Source organism: Pinus tabuliformis, chromosome 8 (genome assembly GCF_031772625.1).
Source record: "Pinus tabuliformis cultivar Carrire ecotype Pingquan chromosome 8, CPIR1, whole genome shotgun sequence".
NCBI classification, from domain to species: domain Eukaryota; kingdom Viridiplantae; phylum Streptophyta; class Pinopsida; order Pinales; family Pinaceae; genus Pinus; species Pinus tabuliformis.
In genome coordinates this window covers 1026516151-1026540235 of record NC_142294.1, presented here as the reverse complement: position 1 = coordinate 1026540235, position 24085 = coordinate 1026516151, and the positions used below count along the sequence as shown (strand labels likewise).

The following is a 24085-nucleotide window of genomic DNA, read 5'->3' as shown; positions in this document are numbered from 1 at the left end:
TGAAACTCTTCATGTAAAAGGAAAGCCTTCAGGAGGAAATTCATATTCTTTCTCTTCATCAACATGAGGAGTGTGAGTAGCAAAGAATTTTGGAGGACCTCGAGGAGAGGTTGGAATATCACCTTCTCAATCCATGTGTGGAAACAGTTGGCAAGGAGGAATCTGATATGTACAAGGAGATAACTCTAAAGGAACACCAGGTCGATCGTATGGACTGTAAGGACATTCAGGAGATATCACAAAAGGATCAAATAACGGATTTAGGAGATATACGAAAAACCTTTGTTGACTCTCAGGGTTTTCTAGATTAGACTCCTGAGGTGACAAAGAACCTGGAGGTGGTGGACGAGAATCAAGGGATCGGATCCTTGGGACAATCCCAATTTCAAAGCCTTGAGCTTCAAGTGACTGTGGAAGTTCTGGATGAACTCCTTGTGACGACCCTTCAATATCAGACAATGAAGGGGAACTGTGGGGTGAACTCAATGGTTCATCCACGATGACTTTCTCTCAAGAGTAGAAGAAGAAGAAGAAGAGATGATTTGTTGAGGGCTGATTAAAAATAAAATTTACAAGGAATTACTCAATATGGGGCCAAGAAGCAACTACATGGGTTCGACATGTTATCATTGGAAGTTAATTTTATGACACAAAATAACAAATAAATCAAAATGGGTAATACTAGGCAAGAGGGTTTACCAAGTAACTGTGAACCATTATATACACCTTAGCTGAAACCAAGGACTTGACCTATGACAGTGGATCTCCCCAAATGTTGTGTTCGGTGTATCATGTTTACAAGGCCGCTGACTCAGTTACCTGTGGATAAAGGATAGCAACCTAATGGGGTCTCTCGATATATACGCAACGGTACAAGGAGCACAAGTCCGTGTTAGCACTATCTAATGCAGAACTGTTCGATGAGAGCGTCCCTATATACTTATCATACTCAAGTGCCTCCTATATACCTGAACGTACTTGAGAACCTTCTATATACTTCCATATTGGGATGAGATTTCACCCCTGGGATACACTGCAGGCAGTTAATGACAATTGTTATGTTTAAATATGTTGGAACACCTATATAGCCTAGACCTCTAGATATTTGCGTTAGGTGACAAATGCTCCTTAGGTTAATTGAGGTAAATTTTAAGTTTATCTTGGATTAAGTTTAAATTTAATGGCTCAACGATGTTACCTGTTCCTATTATGCAACTAAATGAAGAAAATGAAACCTTTTCATTCGATGAAGTCTAAACTAACAAAGGAAGAGAAACAACCAAATAATGCATCAAAACACAATCCTTTCCAATGCAAAATGTAAAAACAAAATATAATCTTTCATTTCACTAACAAATGAAATGCCAAGTCCCGGATGCGGGTGCCTCGAAGGTTGACGGCATGGTGCCACATGACAAGCACTCGATGCCACGTGAAGAGGACGGGGGTATTAAATACTCAAGCCGGCGGATTTCTGGTTCAAGCGAGCCGCCCCAGAGCATCCTTAATGGAGCAGCTGAGGACGATGGCAGGCCTGCGTAAGGCATTCAATGTGGTTATCTTATCAAGAAATGGGCAAGAGAATAAATATGAATGCTGGCCGGCAAAGGAATTGCATTGTGGTTCAGGGAATGTTTATTGTTCATGTTTCATTAGAGTGGCGAAGTGCAGGGGTGAAAACAGGTCCCCCCCTGAGCACCTTTGCCTGTGTCTACGCTCTCCGGAGCTCTGTCTGGCTGTATCGAGGAAGTGGCAAGAGACGGAGGGTGTTCGCCTACTGTTTCGGGGAGCCGGAGTCACGATGGTTCGGGAAAGAATGCCGTGCAGGAGGGGAAGTGGGAATGGCCAATTCCCCCGCCCACCCGCAGCAAACTTACACCATCACTGCTGTTGTGTTTATTGCCATCGCCGGGGGGGTGCCAACCCAATTCCTGCAAGGCAAATTCTGGAAGTTGGTAATTCTGTTGAGATGGCACCCAGTCTTCCAGCTTTTGGTTCGGTTGTGTTTTCACTGGGCAGCTCTGAGGGCTCTGCAGGGGTCAACGCACACATCTCTGTGCTTTTCACCAAATCTCCTGAGGTGGATGATGATGGGTCTTCGCTGGTTCTTATGGGGGAAGTCGCAGGGCAGGAGAAGGGGAAACTCCCTCTGGGGGAGTCGTCAACGATGGGAGCCCCCTCTGAGAAGGGTAAAGGAAAAGCTGTGTTGGGGGAGTCATCCACTGCTGTGGGCACTTCTGGAGGTGCATATCTGCCGCCTCACCCCCAATCTCCATATCACATTCTGTCATCCCCTTCGCAAAGCACACCAGCCACGGGAGATAGCGAGGCTGAAGGAGACGGAGGCAGCAGAAGTATGGAGGAAGAGACCGAGGATTAAATCACACCATCGCTCTCCTGTTCTTGTCTTCTTTGCTCAGGTCGAGTCCTTTCATGCTGGGTTCGGGTGTCAGGTTAATTTTCAATCTCATGTTTCTGTTATGTTAATATTGTGTCTAGGAGCCAAGTCCTGCGGGCGGTTTCCACTAACGCAGCAGGCGCGTGGTAATGTTTCGAGTCTTTGTCAATTTCTGTCACAGTGTGTCTCGGGCTATAAATATGGTGTTAGATGCCCCTGGGCAGGCCATCAAAGTGTTTTTAGAATAGCTCTCAGGGTCAAGTATTTTGTTTCTTTTGTTAACATTGCCCTGCGCGGCAATTCCATGAAACGGTCAATGTCACCCATGGTTACGCCTGTGGCCATGGGCAGCCAGCATATCAAGATGTAAATTATTTTGCTGTACATATTAATATATAAGTAGCTAGTTTTACCGATAAAAAAAAACAAATGAAATGCCAAGATGCAATCCTATTAGAAACAAAAATCACTTTCCTTTCACTAAGATGCACTAATGATTTTTCTTTCACTTTGACCCAACCATGCAAACTTATGCAATGAGCAAAGGAAATGCAATCAACTCATGAAAATGAAAATTTCTTTCACTTTATGGTTTCAAATGCAAAAAATGTCTCAAAAATGCTTAAATGAAGAGATATTTCAATTTTTTTCTTTCCAAAACATAAAAAAAATGAACATAAGTACTCTCTTTCAATCCAGACAAAGCAAAAAATTTGTAATCTATGCTTGACAATGGAACTAAAGCAATCTCCAATGCATAAATATGACTCGACACTAATGAAAACAACTTCACTTCAATGAACCAAAAGAAACTTGCGAAATATGTCCTGATTGCAAGAAGAATCCTAAATGGAAGCAATCAATCTCAGGAAAGTAGACCAAACAATGAGTGGAGGGTGACCTAGAAGCCCTAGAAACCCTAGAAAGAAATCAAGCTTCAAACACACATTAAAAAAGTTAAGAGACAATTGCAGTCATACAAGCATAACAACCAAGAAAAATAAACTGTAGACACACTAGAAAATCATTGACAGAAGCCAAAAACATTGAAAATAAGAAGAAACCCTAATTTTTTTATCCTCTAGGGTCAGCATGCCTATTATAGGCAAAAGGGTGATACAAGGGATATCAACGCGACTATAATTAAAAAAGTAATGATGACAGTGCGACTATTGAAGAAAAACACACGATGGGCGAGAAAAATAGGGAAAAACAAAAAATCTTCAAGACCACAACAAATTGGGTGTCCTCAAGAAATAACCAGTGAATGAAAATGGTTACAGTGAAGCAAACAAGCCAAGAAACTGACGGTTGGTCAAACTCATCAAAGAATCTGATTGAAGGAATGGACAGAAAGGGTTATATCGTTCCTAGTGGAGTTGCCAATTTTTTGTCTAGGAAAATCCTCTATGCAGACATAGATGATCCCTCTAGCCTAATGAGTGGGACTAGCAACCTACATGATAATCTACAAGACACTTTCCTAAACTACAATCAAAATGAGAGAAGAGGAAGATGCCCTACCTCGTTCTGATGCTATAACGTCCTCCTTTGTTGAAGACCTCGAAACACTTACACCTCGGGCTCAGACCTACTACTCACAATGTTTGAATGTCTGCACAAGATATCAAAGACACAACAAATCATACAAGTACAAATAACATAATCGAATGTAACCTACTTAAAAAATCAAGGAGCATTAAGATAAATGATGCATTAACACACACATTTATGGAAAGTGAACTAGCAGTTGTATAAATTAATAGAATAAAGTAGGAAGCATACAACCAAGCCTTGATGTCAATAAGCTCTTCTTGAGTGAATGTACAAGTCCAAGCTCAAGCTCTCCAACCACTCCTTCTTCAAGCCAAATGAGTAGCATGTAGGCACAACCTCAGCATAAGGGTGCAAATAGCCAAAGACCAACCATTTGGGAATGGGAAAAGATGAATATATAGGCAGAGAAAGGGAGCTAGGATCTCTCCAAAGATAGGAGAAGGCCCTCATCTCAAGGAGGTAGCTCATAGGGATAAGACCAAAGGGCCAAGTTGAGAGAACTTGACCTCATCCATGCCAAACAACCTCTAGCTCGTCATTCTAGAAGTCTCTAGATCACGAAGCTTCTTGTCCTCTTTGGGAAAAGTTTCCTTTTAGGGATCATCACGGGTATCCAAGACAAAAGTGCACTGGCATCGTGAAGCTAGTATAGTGTAACTAGCGACCAGCATGGGTTCCCAGTGTCAGGGGAGTGATGATACTAAAATTAGGTTTTTAGATATATTTTCTTCAGGGGAAGCTCAAGGCATTTTTCCATCAGTGTTTTAGGGAGGATCTAAGCTGCATATCTAGATGAGTACACTCCATGATGGTCATGTTTCAGGCACTTCGAGGTATGTCACAGGGAAGTGCAGGAGGTGTCACAAAATACTATGTAACAGTTCCTCTTATGGCCATAAGTCGCAACCCTCCACTACCCATGAAAAGATTAGCATCCATGAGTTGTTCATAATATAAAATATTTTACACCATGAAAGCATAAATACCTCACCTCTTACAAAATATTACTATGGATTCAAAAATATACTAAAAAAGGAACCAAAATATATTTTGTGTTTTCTTATACAAAAGAGCAATATCTTTGTGAGCCCTAAAAGACTAGTCTTGGTAACCCCATAGATGGCCATCATTATCTTTGGAATATAAGCAATAATTGATGAAATTATGATAATTGATGACTCTTGTGACAAGTGAACAACAACATCCTGGACAAGAAGTATAGTGTCCTTGACATTAATCTCCCAAAGTTTATCAGGTACAAGCTCTGGAACCAAAACAATGGATTTCAAAGTTGGAAAAGCAACTACTTTTGAGACCACAATGTCTATGTGACCATATATATCTACAGTCTTTTAGATGAGATCCGTCCCTCTATTCCCAACTAGAAACATGGAAATCCACTCCCAACACATCAATCCCTTTGGCTCTCATCTTTTCTACGACTTCCTCTACATTTGTTTGTTTTCATGATGAGACGACAATGGAAGCACCTTCCACGCCAAGGCACTCTACAATGGTGAACCCTATTCCCTGTATTAAATCGGTCACCACTATTACCTTCCCTTTGAATATCTTACCCCTTGCCTTCCATCACACCTTACCCTCCCTCTCAGTGACGTTGCTATGCAAAACTCCTCGTAATAATAAATACCACCTACTACAATTTAACAACTCTCACACTCCTCCATTGGCATCAAATTTTTGGATTTATTCGGTTTCAACTTCATTGTTTATCTAACTTCAATTTGTGATGTTGTCATAAATTTGAGTTTTTTATGCATCACCAGAGGAATCAATATTTCATTAAGCCCCTACTTTGTAACTATAGATCAAAATTTCTCCATTTTCTTAATGCTCAAACATCATTATCACAAAATCACTTTTTTGTGATCATTTTTGTACTATCAAAGTGGGAATTGAACAAATTGTATTTATTTTTTCAATACAATGATAAATAATGGATTTTTTATATATATAAATTCGGCCTTGACCTATGGAGAATTTTCTCCACATCACTTACATGTGGCTAGACCCTATTGATGAATGGGCTAAGTTCGAAATGTAAGCTTTCGTCCCTCGGTTGAGTATTCATTAGAACTCCATTAAAAGGATAAGTATATATATATATTTATTTATTTTTATTTTTATTTTTATTTTTTGTGAAATATATTTTTATAATGATAATAACTTTATCACTCATTTTATATATATAGTAATCATGAAATGTAATGATAATTTAATCATGTTGTAATTGTTTTATTTATTATATTTTGGCTTTATAAAATTTTTAATGAATTAATAATTTGTTTTTTGATATATTAAAACATCATGTGTTATATAATATATATATTAGATGAGATTTGAAAATGATATATAGGGGTAATGATGTTATTTAGAAAATGATAAATTATTATTGATATGAATACTTGAAATTATATAAGATGGATTCAGGATGATTATTTATGTATAATTAAATATTTGTTAACTTGAAAAGGTAATAAACATGTTACTATGGAGGTTATAAGAATTCCATTAGATATGAAGTAATATACAATCACATACGATGTTAATATGGCAAATAGATATTAACTACTTAGGAAATATGTGGAGAAACTATAATGATCAAATTGAAAGAATAGATGTACCTTCCCCAAAAAGTACATTTCAAATTATTTCCAAATTGGAAGAAATAAGTATATACCTTAAAATACTATTCAATTATCCCTACAAAATTAATAAGCCATCGAATGAAAAAAAAATGAGGAAGAAAAATAGGAGAGGTATAAAGAGGCATAGATCCTAAGAAAGGAAGGGAAGCTTCTAGGCCTAGTCCCCAATGTTAGCAATGTATATTAGATAAAGGTGTCTAAGGAGAAATATAAAGGAGAAACTTGCAAAATTTCTAATGATGATAACTAATGGTATCTCATGTGATTATGGCCAACTTGGAATGATTATATGAACAAAAACAAGTGTTAGATAAATACTTAAGGTGGTTGAGTGGCAATGTCACAACAAGGGTAAGAAACCAATAAGAAGGGGCATCCTATATTAGAACATCATGGAAGGTTTTGGAATAATCATAACTTGATACTCTAAATGTATCCCTTGAGTGAACAACTCGGTGGCAAATGGTTGTGAAGTCATAGAATTATCTCCATACAATAATGTGATGAGAATCACTACATGGTGTATTTAAGGATGATGCATATAAGGAAGAAAATATTGGCTCAACTAATGAAGTTGAATAATTATGGTAATAATGCAGGAACATGGAAGGTATGATAACATAGATTAAAGAAGTAAATCTATAGTAAAATTTATCAATTGAAAGAAGATACGTTGTGAGAATGACAACATCTATAATAGTTTTTCCATCTAATGGGAGAGCCACATTATAAAGTTTTCCATAGGTGACTAACTATATGCATGAATTATGGATATCAAGATGTATGATTAGAAGATTCTATTCTTTTGATCCCTTAAAACAGGAAATGATAAGCGGATTACATTTGATAGCCACCTTAATGAATTTATTTATAGGGTATTACCCAAGTTGGGGAATAGTAACAACATTTCCAAAGAGTCTCAATTTTATGCATTTAAGAGAGGACGAAAAGAAACCACAATGACTAGAGGTGAGAAATTAAAGCCAATTTGATAATATGTTTTTGAAATTGAATGAAGCTAAGAAGTTTCCATTGTTGAAGCTAGTATACATGCAATAGTAGGAAATTGAGACTGGGGGGGAATAAATTATATCTATGAATATCTGGTAGGAGGAAGTGAAGGGATGTTTCTATCAAGAAGAAAGTTCTCTTAAGGATATTGGTGAGTGGACCGAGCAACATGATTAATAAGAGTCATAGTTTAAAATTTTCAAGATAAGAAGTTGAGAATTCTCATATTTGAGGAATGACTAGTGATAAACTAGGAAAATGTTTAATGGTTTAAATAGTCAAAAATAACAGTTGAAGTAAAATAAGAAATGTCGCTAGAAATTTTATAAGGAGACCTTGAGAAGGATTTGTACATATCGATAAAAGAATTGATAGCCAAATAATATAGATTGTACATGACTGATATGCACTCATTATTTCATGAGTAAGACTTCACATAGAGAAACTTATCAATCTTTGTTTCGATAGTGTTAAAAGAAGTTGTTTCCATAGAACACCGTACATGAAAAATTCTCACGGACAATTATGGTAGTAGTGTTTCCAATTGTTTCAAATTATAAACTAAAGATAGTATTTAATGAGTGAAAATTAAGGTGGAAGAATCTCTTGTCCAACTTGAAGAAGGGTGAATCTACGATAAAAAAGACCAAGTGGTGTTGATATAGGAACTTGATGATATAAGAAAATATTTTTTAGGATGAACAATGAGAATTACATGGGTGATGGATAAATCACTAGGGGTCAACAAGCCTGCATGCATGTGAATTAATCATGGCATAAGAATTAAATAAGGATAACCTAGTGTATGTGTTCCATTTGGGTAAGCAAAATATGTATAGTGATCATGGAATTTTAATTTGATATTGATGATTTAAAGAATGATTGTACAACCGGTAATATCTTAACCATGAATTTCTCTAAAGTTTCCTTGGGGGAAGGAAGAATACATGACAATATTTTAAGGCTCAAGATGATGAGGCTCATTTGAAATTTAGCGATGTACTTCAATCAGTAGAGCTACGGTGTAAATGGTTGAATTGCTAGTTGAAAGAAGTGGAAATGATTATTGAAAATTAATTGGTATCTTAATGAAAATATGACACTAATAATATTCCTGAGACAGCCTAAATCCTAGAGGGATGTTGAATAATCTTATTTCATAGTTGGTGTTCATTGTTTATATAAGAAAATGAAATTGACTCATAATAAGAATGCTTATAGTGTATTATTGTTCTATATTTGATATGTATTAAATGATTCTAATATTTATAATGATATGGTATGAGTTTATGTTGACATGTGGTTCAATTTATTATGTTTTGTCATGATATATCTTTGATACATATATGTTGATGTTATAACTTATGATGGTATTTCATGATGTGAAACATGTGGTAATTGCGTGCATATTTTATGACATGCATGAAGTAGTTATTTATTATTCAAATTGTTGTGATTAACAATGATGTTATGTTCTCATTATGACATGCAAGAGTTGGTGTGTGGATTATTTTCTATGGTACTATGATGTTATAACTAATCTATTGTGTTATGAGGACTAATCGCAAATGCGGACACAAGCAATATCTCTAGGTTTCCAACAAAACCTAGTTACAAGTAAACAATCAACCTAATTCCTTCTCTAAATCTATCTTTTCTTGAATCATAAGCTAACAATGTGAGAAAATAAAATTCATACCTTATTACGACATTCTTGATGAAGATTCCCCTTTTTGCTTCAGTGCATCTCCTCCATGCTTGAATCCAGACCTGTACACATGGAAACAACAAAGGATCAAAGGCATATGCAGCATAAATGATTCAATAATTCAAACTAGTGATCAAGGAGACTAGTAAAAAACATCATTCCAATGGACAAATAGAAATAACATAAACCATCCATGAAATTCATCAATTAATCCATTAAACAATGTAGTGAGAAGAAACGCTTGGTTGTATTAATTTCATAAACATAAAATAGCTGCAAAACATGTGCCTTGATGTTGTGAAGCTCCTCCCATTGATCTCAATCCTCTCTAAGAATGATAAGATCTCCAACCTAATTTATCCATCATAAAATTATTCTAAGAAAACCTCGCTCAATACCCCCCACGTATGGCTTGATTAATAGGCCAAAAGGAAATAGTTTGAGATCCTTAGTCCAAGGATGAGATCCACTAAAAGAGGGATGATGGATCCTTGAAGAATGGGGATTATTGTTGTTGGGAAAAGTATCCAATACGGAATGACCCTATCCCACTCTAAGGGTGATAGTACCTCAGCAACAATCGAAGCAAAGCTATCTAAGATTTCTTCTTTATGAAAGTAAAATAGGAGAGAAAGAAATCCACTAACTGATGTCTTTCGCTAATGGTTGATCCAATCTTCTCTCCTTGCTGCTTGCTCCCAGCTCCTTGCTCTTTCACTGGCCCAGCTACACCAAGATCCTACAAAAAGGCAAGAGAGGGAAACTACAAGAAGCATACATTCATAACTGATTCAAGGATTAGAATAAATCAAATACACAAGCATAACAATACATCATTGAAACACATGCATATAGAAGAACCTGAAATGCTTTATTAATGGAAGAAGTAAAGTTCAGGAAGTGATACAACCATAAAAGGCCCAATCCAGCATCACCTTCCCAGCAGAAAGAAATCTCCTCTTCACCTCCTTCAAAGCAAATCACCCAATAGTTCTAAACTCAAACCAACAGCACTTCCTTACATTCACAAGATTCCAGCCTCCTTAGACCTTATGAGAGAGATCTATATATAGGAGTTTTGGAGAAAGGATGAGTCAGCTTGAGCTTGGCATGAAGCTGACTAGTGTCCTCTCTCACTTCAGTTATTCTTCAGTTCTTGAGTCCACTTGGAGGTTCTTGCTTCCACTTGGAGATCTAGACCCTCTTACTCATCACTAGTCGAATTCCTTGATCCAAGTGTCATTTTGGAAGCTTCTTGGGCATTGACACCTTGAGGAATGACTGTGCCACATGTCCAAACTCGCCCAGCGCAGGTAGCCTTCTTTGCAGTTGACATTCAACGCAGGTAGACAGTGGAGCACTTGACATTCAGCGCAGATGCTCAGTGGAGCAGTTGACATGATCCAGAATTGCCTTGTTTTGAGTGTTTTCAGGTGGAGAACTGTTATTCAGTGCTGTGGTTTGCTGACCTTGTTCCTCTAGGGGTAGGAACAACATGTTTAGGGACTTTGGATCCCTTAGATTATGGACATTTCATGCTTCATGCTGTAAGGCACAAAAATGTCTATAACAGTTGCCCCCTAAAGTATGAGGTCGTTTATCGGGTGAAATGCTTTATCAGGAGGATCCGAAGTTCATTCAATCACTGAGAGGTGACCTGTAATAAAATACAATACAATACATTATTTTTCATTCTGCTTTCATGATCTAGCTGAGGTGGGCATTCCCATGCTCAACTTTATAAATTCATTTTGGTACATAGAACAGACGATCGTCTGATGGTAGACTGATAATTCTCTGCTGAAATTATCATCCTTTGAGTAGGATGATCATCTGCTACAATGATGTACATGTCAAATGTCTTTATATTTCCTGAATATATATCGCAGCCCGGATGGATGAAACTAGCTCCGGGGTCTTCAAACTCGTTCGATCTTCACTCTAAGTACAAGTCGATCCATGTGAGAATTGCGCTGAAGTCGAACATGGAGAGACATCGCTTGATTACCGGTCAATGATGTAAATCGTTAACAAGCGCGAGAGGAATCACCGATAATGATAATGACCCTCAAGGTACTGCAGTACAATTCACGTGGTGTGAATAAAGGACTTGGCGTCGAACACCACGCAAAATCTTTCGGTCGAAGGTCATTGATGTATACCTGTCGCCGGAAGTGAGAAACTTGCCATTGAGGCATGCAAGCTTCAAAGTACTGAGGGGGTTGTATATTGAGAACATGCTCAGGGTGGAGAGTAGTGCTGTTGGAGAGATAATTGGTAGGAGAATACTTATGGCAGTGGTGGACAGGCTTATTGAGATTGATGTTGAAATAAGGTGGGAATATATTTTTCATGAAGACTCAAGCAAGGTCTACACATTTGACATGGAAATGGAAGATGATGAAGAAAATGAATAACCTGGGAAACCTGGTAGTGAGGCAAAGGTTCAATTGCCAAAATCTACTGCTATGCAGAGTCTAGGTGAGGTTGCAGATAAAATGGATGTGTTAATGGAATTGACTTTAGAGCATCTGAAAGCTTGTGTTGATGAGGGACGCTTGCCACAGGTCTATGATACTCTCATGCATTCATTTCAATCAACTATTTTGAATACTCACAAGTCCAAGTTTACCCAGTTCCTTGTCTTCTATCTTTGCTCGTTGGCTCCAACAACATGTGGTGCAGCCTTTGCATCTATTCTTTGTGACATTTTTGTCAACAAATCTCGCCCACCAAATACAAGGATGACTGCAGCTGCTTATCTAGCTAGTTATTTATCTCGTGCTAAATACCTGCCTTTATCTATAGTTTCTGCGTCATTAAAAAGGTTGGTAGACTGGTGCTTGCAATACTTGCCTCATCATAATGAGGATTGGAAGGCTATGAATCCAGGAGTGCATGGGGTCTTCTATTCAGCATTTCAAGCTGTTATGTATATTCTTTGTTTCCGAATGAAGTTGCTCATGGATGATCCTCAACAGAGATTACTATTAGAACAGTTGTCACTGAAAAATATAATTGAGCACACACTGAATCCATTAAAGATATGTTTGCCGTCAGTGGTAGAAGAATTTCTAAGGCAGGTTAAAGCATTTTATCTATTTGATGTTTTAGAATTTACGAGTTCAAAGAACGCATTGGAGATGGAGGAATCCAAGGCCTTTGGGGGTGTGAGAGGCTTGATATGTTCTTTCCATTTGACCCATACTTGCTAAAACGATCAGACAGATTTGTCAGACCAGCTTTTACTTTCTGGTCAGTGGGTCAGACTCCAGCCGAGGAGGATGAATTTGAGGACACCATGATGGATGAAAGAGATTCCGAGACTTGGGATGATGATGCAGAGAGGAATACTTATTCTGAAGATTTTATGGCTGACAATAAGGGAACATTTTCTTATACTACAGAGGCAGGTCCGATTGTTTGATAGTGTACACTATCTAAAGGCTTTTGGATCTGGAGATGTTTGGGTTGCAGTAGGATGGACAAATGATGTGATTCCAGCAGCTAAACGCATGTCTAATGTTGCCGTAGCTGTCCCAAAGTCTGGTACCAGCTTATGGGCAGATCTTTGGTCAATTCCAGCTATTTCCAGTATTCCAAGTGATAAAGTTGGAGGTCGTGTGCGGGATCCATCTCCACTCATCTATCAGTGGTTCGATTTCTGCTTGCAACCTGTAAGGGCTACACCCTTTGAGCAAGATGTCTTTCCTGGGGCTTCCCCATTGTTCCTACCAGATAAAATGTTTGATAAGAATGACTCTATACAGGGAAGATCCACAAATAAAATTGAAACTACACCAGTGAAGAAAAGGTGCCCACAGTTCGATACAAATCTTGTTGCAGGGATGCCGCCTGCCAACATCCTACAAAAGAGTGCCAAGGGTAAACGTGTAATGTCACCGCTATTCAAACAGTGCCAGAACAACAAAGAGGATTCGGTTCCTATTTCCCAGATTTTAATTAATATTGCAAACTAGATATGCGCTCCAGTTTTAGCCAAACCATCAACAGAATTCAGTGGAGCCCCCTCACGAAAGCGCTGATTATTTTTTTTTAGTTTATTTTGTTAATAAGGATAGTAAAACAAATCCCTCATCTTGGGGTCGACTTGTTTTTCCCAGCTGTAGTTTGTTTGATATTTTTGTGAGGTTCGTTAAAACAGCGCCCTTTTTTTGGGCAGTAGTTTGACTTATTGTATTAAAAAATTCATTTGTAAGTAGAGAGGGAGAGAGGAGAGTTTTTTCTGAGCGTTGGGAGCTGCTGGAGAAGCAGAGAGCTTTTTATTGTACAGTTTTATAACAGAGAATTTAATGGAATTTCACAGCTCTGTTTGCCGAGATTCATGTGGTATGTTGATTTAGCATAAGTTTTTCCCTTTGTCTCATATATAATCAGTTATATTCCATTTCATTTCATGACCCTTTCAAGCTGAACAAATGAAGTGATTAGGTAGGAATTCATAGTATTATATGCTCCTCCTATAAGTTTGTTCGCATTCGATGTTTTCTACTGTTTAAGGAGGATTCAGAGTTATTGTCTGCCCTCCTTAACTCCTCACCAGTCTTGCCATCCCGTTTGAAACCAGATTTGGTGTTAAATTGCATGCCTACCTTGCCTCAGTTGACAACCTGTGTAGTCATTATATTTTTCTGTTTGAAGCTGTGATTTTGCCCATGTAGCCCAGAAAAGCCCCGTCATTCCATTAAAAAACCCCAAAAATCATCAAATCAAACCCCCTATCAATTTACTAGCCTAAAATCCTTATTCTTAATTGGTCAGCCTAATTATATTATAAGATCTATCAAATCTGACCCGAGAGAGCCTTCTCATACCTCGTAGGGCTAGCTACGAGGTGAAATGGTTTGATGTAGCCTTGAGAGTTTGTCTATTTCAGCCTAGGTGAATTCCAAGCGCTAACATATTGGCGACCATACTGGGGAAGAACATATTAATCGTTTGCTCATTGTCGTGTTATTTCATAAGTCTTAGACGGAGCCTGAAGTTACGCCAGAAGCCTTCGAAAACGCTCTTGTTTTACATCAGCGCAAGTAGATAAACGCTGCTTCAGTCTATCTCCGTGGGATTTGTGAACATAGCGCTTCATTGACACTTTACCCCAGTACATATATCAAGTTCAGATCTGATTGTTGATAGTGGACAACGATCAGACACTTGAAAGGCTGAATCATTCACCTGGCGACTCCAACTTGATCCAGACATTCCAGTGCCTGTTGATATGTTCATGCAATGGTAGGGTATGTGGCAGACCCTGCACTTTGTGAAGTTCTAGATGGAGTTAGAGAGATGTTAGCGGATATTGAAATTAATGAAGAATTTTTCAGTATTTTCTTTCAATGTGTGAAATCTCCGAAGCTTCATCTTGAAGGCAAAACTAGATTTTATGAGTTAGTTGTTGAAAGAGTTGAAAATGAGATTCAGTATCTCGATGAGCAGATCCACTCTTATGATTTCCAAGACCCTAAAAAGTTTTTGGAAATCCTTCCTCCATCGAAACAAGCAATAACAGATTTGCCTATAGAAGTACACATCGACAATGTGCAGCTGGAAATATGCATTGTAGAGTTGGGGCAGCCAACAGAGGCCGGTGTCCGTGATCCTATTGCGGCCTACATGGACACATTTTTCAGCTTGATTGACCGATCAGGCTGTCTTCTCGGTGACCAGGATCATTATGAGCATGAAGGGCTGCCAGCAACTGCATCTGTGACTTCATGGCAGCATTCTCAAGCGGCTTCATTTCCAGGTTTACTCGAGTGGTTAATTTGGCATTTTAGCATTACTTGATCTATTCTTTGTACAGCAGATTAGAGTAGGTTTTGTAAATAAATAAGCAGCCACAAGGGCAGCATCTTGTTTCAGTTGGCTTTTAGTTTGATTGAGTTAAGTTTCAGTGTGAAAATAAGTCTTCAGCTGTGTTGATTTGTTGGAATGATGACTCCATTGCCCAATGGTGGAGGCACGGTCTGCTCTCCCAAAGTTCTGCGGTTCTTGGCACCTCCAGGAAGCTGCAGCTGCCATCCCAAATGGAGCCGATGTTAGACTCTGTCTCATATCAGAGATTGATTCTTCTTCAAAACAGTGTTTTGAAGAAGAAATCATTTATGTGTTGTTTAAATTTGTGTAATTTATCTTCAGCTCTTCCTAAGACAGCAGCAAACTTCAAAACTTCTACCTGCACAAACACAATTTCAAAGCATCATTTATATATATTTTGTGGAGAGCAGGTATTGCAAAATGCAGGTATATATTTTGGTTGTCTTTATGGTGTTACAGCTCCATTGCAGTTGGATGACAGTGAAGAGATTCATGTGTTTGACTACTTTGAAACCATACTGCACATTTATTTGACACCAGTAGCCCATGAAGCTCTCAAATCTCTGCGTGAGCTATTATTGGAAAAGGCTACAGATACTGTAAAAGATTCTTCAGAAAGTGTTGGGCATTATCGGCGACAAACACGTGGAAGTGAGGATGGGCTTATAGCAGATGAAAGACTGCAAGGAACTGCAGTATCACCAGATGATCTAATTGCACTGGCACATCAAGTTAGTGCCGATTTCCTCCAGTTGGAACTGAGGAGAACTCAAATCAATACTGTTTGTTTCAGAGAACCAATGTCAGAGACAGGGCGGTATGTCTTACAAACCTCCCATACTATGGCAGCTCCAGCTAGCACACATATGAAAGGTACATAGACGTAGGTTATCAGGATCTAGCTTGTCTGACTCAGATCCCCATTCAAGTAAGCCGTTTCCAATGGTACATCCTCATTCTCCGATTACACAACCTGGATATGCCAGTTCAGATGTTGGGAGTGATAGTGCTGATATAAGAGGACGGGTTCCCTCAAATGATAGGTATTCTAAACCTCAGTCAGAGGCAAGATGGAATTCAGAGTCAAGATGGAGTTCAAGGAGAACTTCAAGAGTAACAGATGACGATTTGAGATGAAATTTGTACATTGGAAAAGGGGATGCAACATGTTTATAACCAACTCCTTCAAGACCTTAATGATATCGAAGCTGGATATTATGCTCAGGACATCAGGATGATGTCATGGAGTGACATTGGGCACTTTCTCAGGCAGTTTCCTCTATTAATGAGTATCACCATAGTTCTCTTCTAAGATGTGTTCTTGGTATGAGCTTTTGGAATTATAGTTTGGATGTAGCAGATGGTTTGACAGAATTTATTATCAAATTGGCGACATCAAATGGAGGGTTTGTAGATAGGTGCTTAGACATGCTTGTCAGGAATTTCCTGCCGCCTTCATGTGGATTGCCACTATTTATGGATTCCCTAACTAGACGGTTGATTTTAGGTGGGCTAACTGCAGATCAACTCTTCCAGAAAAAGTCAGAGCACCTAGCAAGGAAAAATAAAATTCTAGATCGTGTGCATTTGGCAATACAACAAATGGCAGAACTTGTGCCCACTGCTGCATTAAGACTGCAAACAATAATTCTTCGAAGAATGGCACACAGAGTTATTCATAAAGATTGGAATGCTTTGTATATTGAGAGTTTGTCTATTTCAGCCTAGGTGAATTCCAAGCGCTAATAGTTCCTAGATCAACTCCTTGGATAATGAGCTGATGTCGACAAGGAGCGATCCATCAAAGGAGGGCCTTAATGAATCCCACATCAGTGACACAGAACGGAGCTAATGATTTTAATGGAGGTGAAAACAATCTGTGACATATGATTCAGGGTGGCGGTCATGAATGGATGAAGGATAATGTATGGCAGTGGATGGGACATGGTTGACTCTTTCTGAACAACATCTCTTGAACATATAACGACACTGATGCGATGGATCGGTAGCATTACCCCAAATGTGGATGGTTTGGGGAGACCATGGTGATGAGACCGGTGAATGAAACAACCCAACCCGATGTGGTACAGAGGAAAAGTGTCATGTTCAAGAGCGACTTGCTACCATTAAAGCTTTGAGGTTCTCCCAATTTTTCCCCAGTCATTTCTGACCAGTACCTCTTTATTTTTGTCAAGCTTGAGGAGGATAACATATGCTTGTTCTATAACCTGCCCTTCGGGCAAGCCCATCGCTATGTTTTAACAAGCCTAGCGATAGGGAAACTCGTTCTCGTCTAAAGACAAGTTTGTCACTATTTAATCATTTTAACGAGTCTAACGACAAGGAAAACTCGGTCCTTTTCATTTTTAGAGAGTCTGAAAAGGTAAAAAAGTTAACTCCAAAATTCCTTTTTCGTCATCTAATCCCTTAAGTCCGAAGAAGTATAAAACAATACAGAAGGGATGAGTTTTCGATAACTTTAACGAGCCGAATAAAACAAGAGCTCGACCTTTTTGTGCAATAATCCCTCAGGTCCAAAAAGATTAAAATCTAGAGGAGGGATAGCTCTTCTGGTCACTTTAACGAGCTGGAAGGCCAAAACTCGGCAAACTTTTCATATTTTACGAGTCAGATGAAAAGAGCTTAAAGAAGACTCGTCTTTTGAGGAACGAGTGATAAACAGGGATAGCAACTGATTCCAGGTACAGGTTGGAATTTTCCAATCACGGCAGTGTCACAAGGATGGCTAGGTGAAATCACTCTTCGCAGTTGTTCCTCAAAATAGGTAAACAATCATATGGAGGTGAACGATCGGCCAAATGACGGTGGAGGTGGCAGGTGCAAACACGACCAAGGCTTTTTATGGCTGATAAATTTACGATCACAGAGGTTATTTACCGGAATAGGTTCATTTTTTATTTAAAAATGAGCTTAAACTCTGGGGGAAACATTGCTCACTGCTTTTATTTATTTTTTAACGAGCATGAAGACCCCGTTAAAACTGCTCGGATCTTGCGTTTATTTTTTAACGAGCATGAAATTTATGCTAAAACTGCTCGATTACCAGTCATAAGATAAGAAATGTCCCCTGTGAGATCTCTATTTTTTAAGGAGTTTCATCTCACTAAGCTTTACTCCATATCCTTTCTTTATGCAAGTTCGGAAACGACTAATCCAAAAAACAGATAAATAACCGCTCTTTGCTTGCACTCCAAAAGGTTTGCATGCCCCCAGGTATAAAGTACAATTTCAAGGCTGCCCCTACTTATCCATCAAAACATTTGTTTTAAAGGGTGAGGCTTACCTCTTTCAGGTTACCCAAAGATTGTTCTGTTAATCTTTCAAACTGAACACTTCCTCGGCAATGTCTACCGAAATAGACAAGGGTGAATGACCTTTGTCAAACACGTAACTTTGACAAAAGAATCCTATTCCAGAACAACCCCTCTTCCATCCACGGATGGGGTACGGACTAGTCATATTCTCCCGCGGAAATTCTACCTTACACCCAAGGTTTTCTCTGCCCGAAGCAGACCAGGATGCATGCCCCCTGGGTTCCAGTCCCATCTTTCCGAATCACTCGCACTCATCGGGAAGGAGGACTGGGGGTGGAGACATTTCTTGATTGAATAGACCATTCAGGGTTGGTATGTGACTATTTGCGATGCGTGATCCCGGAAATGAAAGTTGGTCTACGAGCTTGACCATCCTTCCTTCGTGTGGAAAACACATTACTCTAAAGAGTGAGGAGACTATTGCAATATATATAGTCTCGTCCAAGGAGTAGGTTATAATCCAAGGGTCCTTGAACGACCATCACGTTCATTTGAACGGTCTTCCCTTTCAATGTAACAGGCACATTGGGGAGGATCCCTAATGGTCGACTGGTTCCTTTATCAAAACCCGAGAGATTTCTTATCTCAGGCAAAAGCGCCGGGGAACCCAGTGCTTTCCAAGCAACAGAGGAAAGGATACTCACAGATGCCCCTTCATCAATGATAGTTCCGGCCATTACCATTCTGTATATTTGGACTATGATTCTGAATGGTATACTGGCTGGCAACCGGGGTCTGCCTAGTTGATTCCAATCAAAGGATACAACCAGGTTGCTTGGTGGTGGGACCGAATATACGGCCGGATATGACCCTGACGATGTTCCTTCCTGCGATAAAGGAATGGGCGCATTGCCCTGATTCTCATCAGAGTCTGTGTTGATGAAAAGAATCTGGATGGTGTCATCCTTATTCTCTTCAGTGAGGGTGTCATTCGAAGATGAATCTTCAGTGACGGTGTCATTTGACGATGAAACTTCTGAAGGAAGAACCGGGTCAACTGCCGTTTCGACCTTTGGACTTTCGTCCGGTCTGGATTCAGTAGGTTCATTTTCAATGACTAACGCTTCAGCTGACCACTTGAGCGGGCCAGCTGTATTCTCAACCAACGAAGGACTTGGCACGAGTTTTTTGTATCCAGGAGGAAGTCTCAACGGTGAAATCGGACGATCTTCCAAAACTCTCTTTGCTTCGTCTAAGAAGGGACAACGGTGGATGGCATGATCGCCTTCACACAGTCTGCAGGGGGATTTTGCTCCCCCTCTTTGTCTTGAACCTTCACTTTCGCTGGTTGACGGTAAGCATTCAACATGGCTATCAGAGGTTGATGCTCCCGAATTGTGCAAACGAGGGGACCAGTCCCTTAGTATCCGGGGAATACAGGGACAATCTCTATGGAAGTGGTCTCCTCTACATATGACACATGGCGATTTAGGCCCGGTCTGTGCTGTGTGTGGATTTTTGTCAGATGTCTTTTGCTTGCCCCCAGTCGCCTTAGGCTCCTTCTTCTTCTTCTCTCTCTTCTTCTTCTCCTTCTTCTCCATGGGAGCTTGGCTTTTGCTTTTGCCGGCTCTACCTTGTGAAGATGAAGGATTGGAGGAAGAGTTATAGGAAGTAGAAGGCTGGTGGGTAGCTCTAGACTGATCTAACTGTTGACTCGACTGTTCAGGAACCATGGTGTTCTGAACTACATTGGTTGAGAATAGCCAAATTGGCAGGCCAATTGTCAGTCCTGGAAGCGACAATGTGGCCATGTGGGGCGCACCAAACTCTCCCCAAGAGGAGAAAGGACTAGGATTTCCATCATGGGGAATTCCTTGGTTGGGGCGTTCCATGTTCTCAACCTACAGATCAACGCAGGAATAGGAGGTGATTATGTTCCGTCTAAAATAAATATTATAACGACGCTTTAGACACAACTTGCTTTTTCACTTTTTAAGAGTCGAGAAAAAGCTAAAGATGACTCTAGTCTCCTTCGATGTTTTAACGAGCCCGAAGTGACAAATGCTCGGATGGAATTTTTCAATTATAGAGTTTGAAAAAGGCCAAAAGAAACTGCTCTGGAGTTCTAGGCAGAGGGTGTGCCAAACTTTTCGCAAAACCACAGAATACGTTTTACGGTACGAGTGGTCGATCTTCGTGAATGTTGTGTTCACTGCATTGCGATTAGTAGGGCGTCCGACACGGCTTCCTATGGATAAAGGCTTTGTTCCTATAGGGGTCTCCCAATATATGCGCGACGGTACGTGGGAGCACAAGTCCGTATTAGTGCCACCGACTCTCAGGAGGAATCACCCACCTTCTTCGAGATCGACAGTCACTATGTTTAACGACGTCGGAACACGTCTCTACCTAGACCTCTATGTGTTTGCGTTATGTTTCAAAGCGTTGTTATGTAAATTCAATTTATTTTAAGTTGATCTTGTTTAGCAGTTTGCCTTTATGGATCACCACGAGATGTATGGTACAACTCCTAAATGCAGTCTAAGATGATAAGCAAGCTTTTCAATCTTTCAACTTTGAAAATCTTAACTACTGAGGGAAAAGAAAGACATCATCTTTTCACACAGATCATAGAGCACACACTAATGCACTTTTCCCTAAATCAACATACAAGCTGTCAAAATGCACATGCACAATGCAGGTATTTCTTTTCTCTTTCTTAATGTTGATGTACTACAAAAAGAAAGTTGTTGTATAACTTTGAATTCAATTTCAAGTGAAAGCAAACAAGCTTTAGTCCAAAATCAAAAGACACCTTAAGATTTACTTGTTTCAACACTAGAAATACATAAATTCAAACCATATGACGAAAGCAAAAGCTCAATCAGCTATGAACAGCAAACAAACTAACTCTTAAGATCAAAACGACACTTATCACAGGTCTAGATCTAAGAGGCCACAGCAAGACTAGTTCACTTTCGTTATGGGAAACTGCAAATGATATAAGAAATACACAAAGAACAAATACAGTTTCTTTATACAACCGAGGCGGAATAGTGGCAAAGAAAGGTGGTTTCAGATAGGTACATTGACTGATAACAGGCTGCAAAAACAAGGATGAAAACAGGGCAACAAACAGCAGGGAACCCCAGTTGCACAAGGCAAAACTGGTTCAGCGCAGGTAGTACACTGTCAGTTTTACATTCAGCGCAGGTAGCCCCTTCGGGACCTGCGATGAAATGCAGACTGCCTTCACAGTGCCTGCAATGAAGAGAGAAACTCTCGTTTCTCTTGGTTTCCGGGTTACAGATTGCTCAAAAATCCACAGTTTTTGGCCAAATCAAAAGTTATCAATCAAGTACACACTAAAGGATGAAAAGGAGGATGAAAAGCTATCACTAAGAGCTGTTCAGAGTCCTTGTGGATCAGCTCTTCATTTCATAAACATGCCCAGAAACTGAGCTAGAGTAGCTGCCCTCTACTTTGCATTTGAAAGATCCAAATGCAGTTCGATTCGGTACTCCCTGTGTTTAGGAAATGAATAGCAAAAAACACAAACAACCAACAAGATACGATCCCCAGCGGAGTTGCCAATTTGTTGTTGGGAAAAGTATCCAATACAGAATGACCCTATCCCACTCTAAGGGTGATAGTACCTCAGCAACAATCGAAGCAAAGCTATCTAAGATTTCTTCTTTATGAAATTAAAATAGGAGAGAAAGAGATCCACTAACCGATGTCTTTCGCTAATGGTTGATCCAATCTTCTATCCTTGCTGCTTGCTCCCATCTCCTTGCTCTTTCACTGGCCCAGCTACACCAAGATCCTACAAAAAGGCAAGAGAGGGAAACTACAAGAAGCATACATTCATAACTGATTCAAGGATTAGAATAAATCAAATACACAAGCATAACAATACATCATTGAAACACATGCATATAGAAGAACCTGAAATGCTTTATTAATGGAAGAAGTAAAGTTCAGGAAGTGATACAACCATAAAAGGCCCACTCCAGCATCACCTTCCCAGCAGAAAGAAATCTCCTCTTCACCTCCTTCAAAGCAAATCACCCAATAGTTCTAAACTCAAACCAACAGCACTTCCTTACATTCACAAGATTCCAGCCTCCTTAGACCTTATGAGAGAGATCTATATATAGGAGTTTTGGAGAAAGGATGAGTCAGCTTGAGCTTGGCATGAAGCTGACTAGTGTCCTCTCTCACTTCAATTATTCTTCAGTTCTTGAGTCCACTTGGAGGTTCTTGCTTCCACTTGGAGATCTAGACCCTCTTACTCATCACCAGTCGAATTCCTTGATCCAAGTGTCATTTTGGAAGCTTCCTGGGCATTGACACCTTGAGGAATGACTGTGCCACATGTCCAAACTCGCCCAGCGCAGGTAGCCTTCTTTGCAGTTGACATTCAACGCAGGTAGACAGTGGAGCACTTGACATTCAGCGCAGATGCTCAGTGGAGCAGTTGACATGATCCAGAATTGCCTTGTTTTTGAGTGTTTTCAGGTGGAGAACTGTTATTCAGTGCTGTGGTTTGCTGACCTTGTTCCTCTAGGGGTAGGAACAACATGTTTAGGGACTTTGGATCCCTTAGATTATGGACATTTCATGCTTCATGCTGTAAGGCACAAAAATGTCTATAACAATTATCTCCATCAAAAATGAGGTTAGGCTCGAATAAACATGATTTTCAGGCTTTTTGTTAGGAATGATCTCCCAACAATGCTTCTAGATCTCACTTTTTATTTTTACTCTTTATTGAGTCATGTGTACACTTTTAGTAGCAAACAAAGCACACATTTGCATAGGGATCAATTTCAATAGCTTTGTATGCACAGAAACTGGCTAGAAAACTGCGCAGGAGACTAAAAGTGGGTTTATGGACCATGTTTCCCAGGATTTACACTTTATTCAAGGTATATAAGTTGTTGACTTGCAAGGGAGTTCTTTATGACACTTGGATGGATGGAAATAGATCCAATTTGATGATCATTTTTCATGGTGAAAAAATGAAGTGTAACAGATTGACCCCTAAAGTGAAAAGTTGGAAAATTTTGAGGATTGAAGTACTTTATCATATCAAGGACTGGACATAGATCATGGTTGGAAACCTACAACAATCAATCAAGGATTACAATGCAATATAATAATTATCATTGAGGTAGGGATTCCCATACTCAGAATAAAGGTAACTCGATGAATCAATAGGGAAATACATTATGTCAAAGTAGATATAGATGGATGCAGCCAAACATAAAACTCTCTATATAACCATGAATATAAAACTCCGTGTGGCCTGGATGGATGAAACTAGATCCAGGGTCTTGATCTCCATCTCTCGATCCATATTACGAATCTAACCGTGCGAGTAGATGTCTTGAAGTCGAACATGGCAGAAATCACTTGATAATTGATCAATGATGTGAATCGTAAACAAGTGCAAGAGAAACCACCAGTAATGACAATGGCTCTCAACGTACTTCCAGAAGTGCGAATAGTTTTTGATGTCGAACACTCATATAATCGTTCGACCGAAGTTCAATGATGAGAACCTGTAGTCGAAGGTGAGAAACCTTCCATTAAGGCATGCAAGCTCCAAGGTACTAAAAATGGT

The 24085-nt window shown here is 39.4% G+C and overlaps 2 pseudogenes; one reads left to right on the top strand and one right to left on the bottom strand.

Moving 5' to 3' along the window:
- Window positions 1-4962: 4962 nt before the first annotated feature.
- On the bottom strand, window positions 4963-6618 carry LOC149238878 (tropinone reductase-like 3 pseudogene; annotated as a pseudogene).
- A 599-nt stretch (window positions 6619-7217) lies between these two features.
- Window positions 7218-12957, top strand: LOC149238877 (uncharacterized; annotated as a pseudogene).
- Window positions 12958-24085: the final 11128 nt, after the last annotated feature.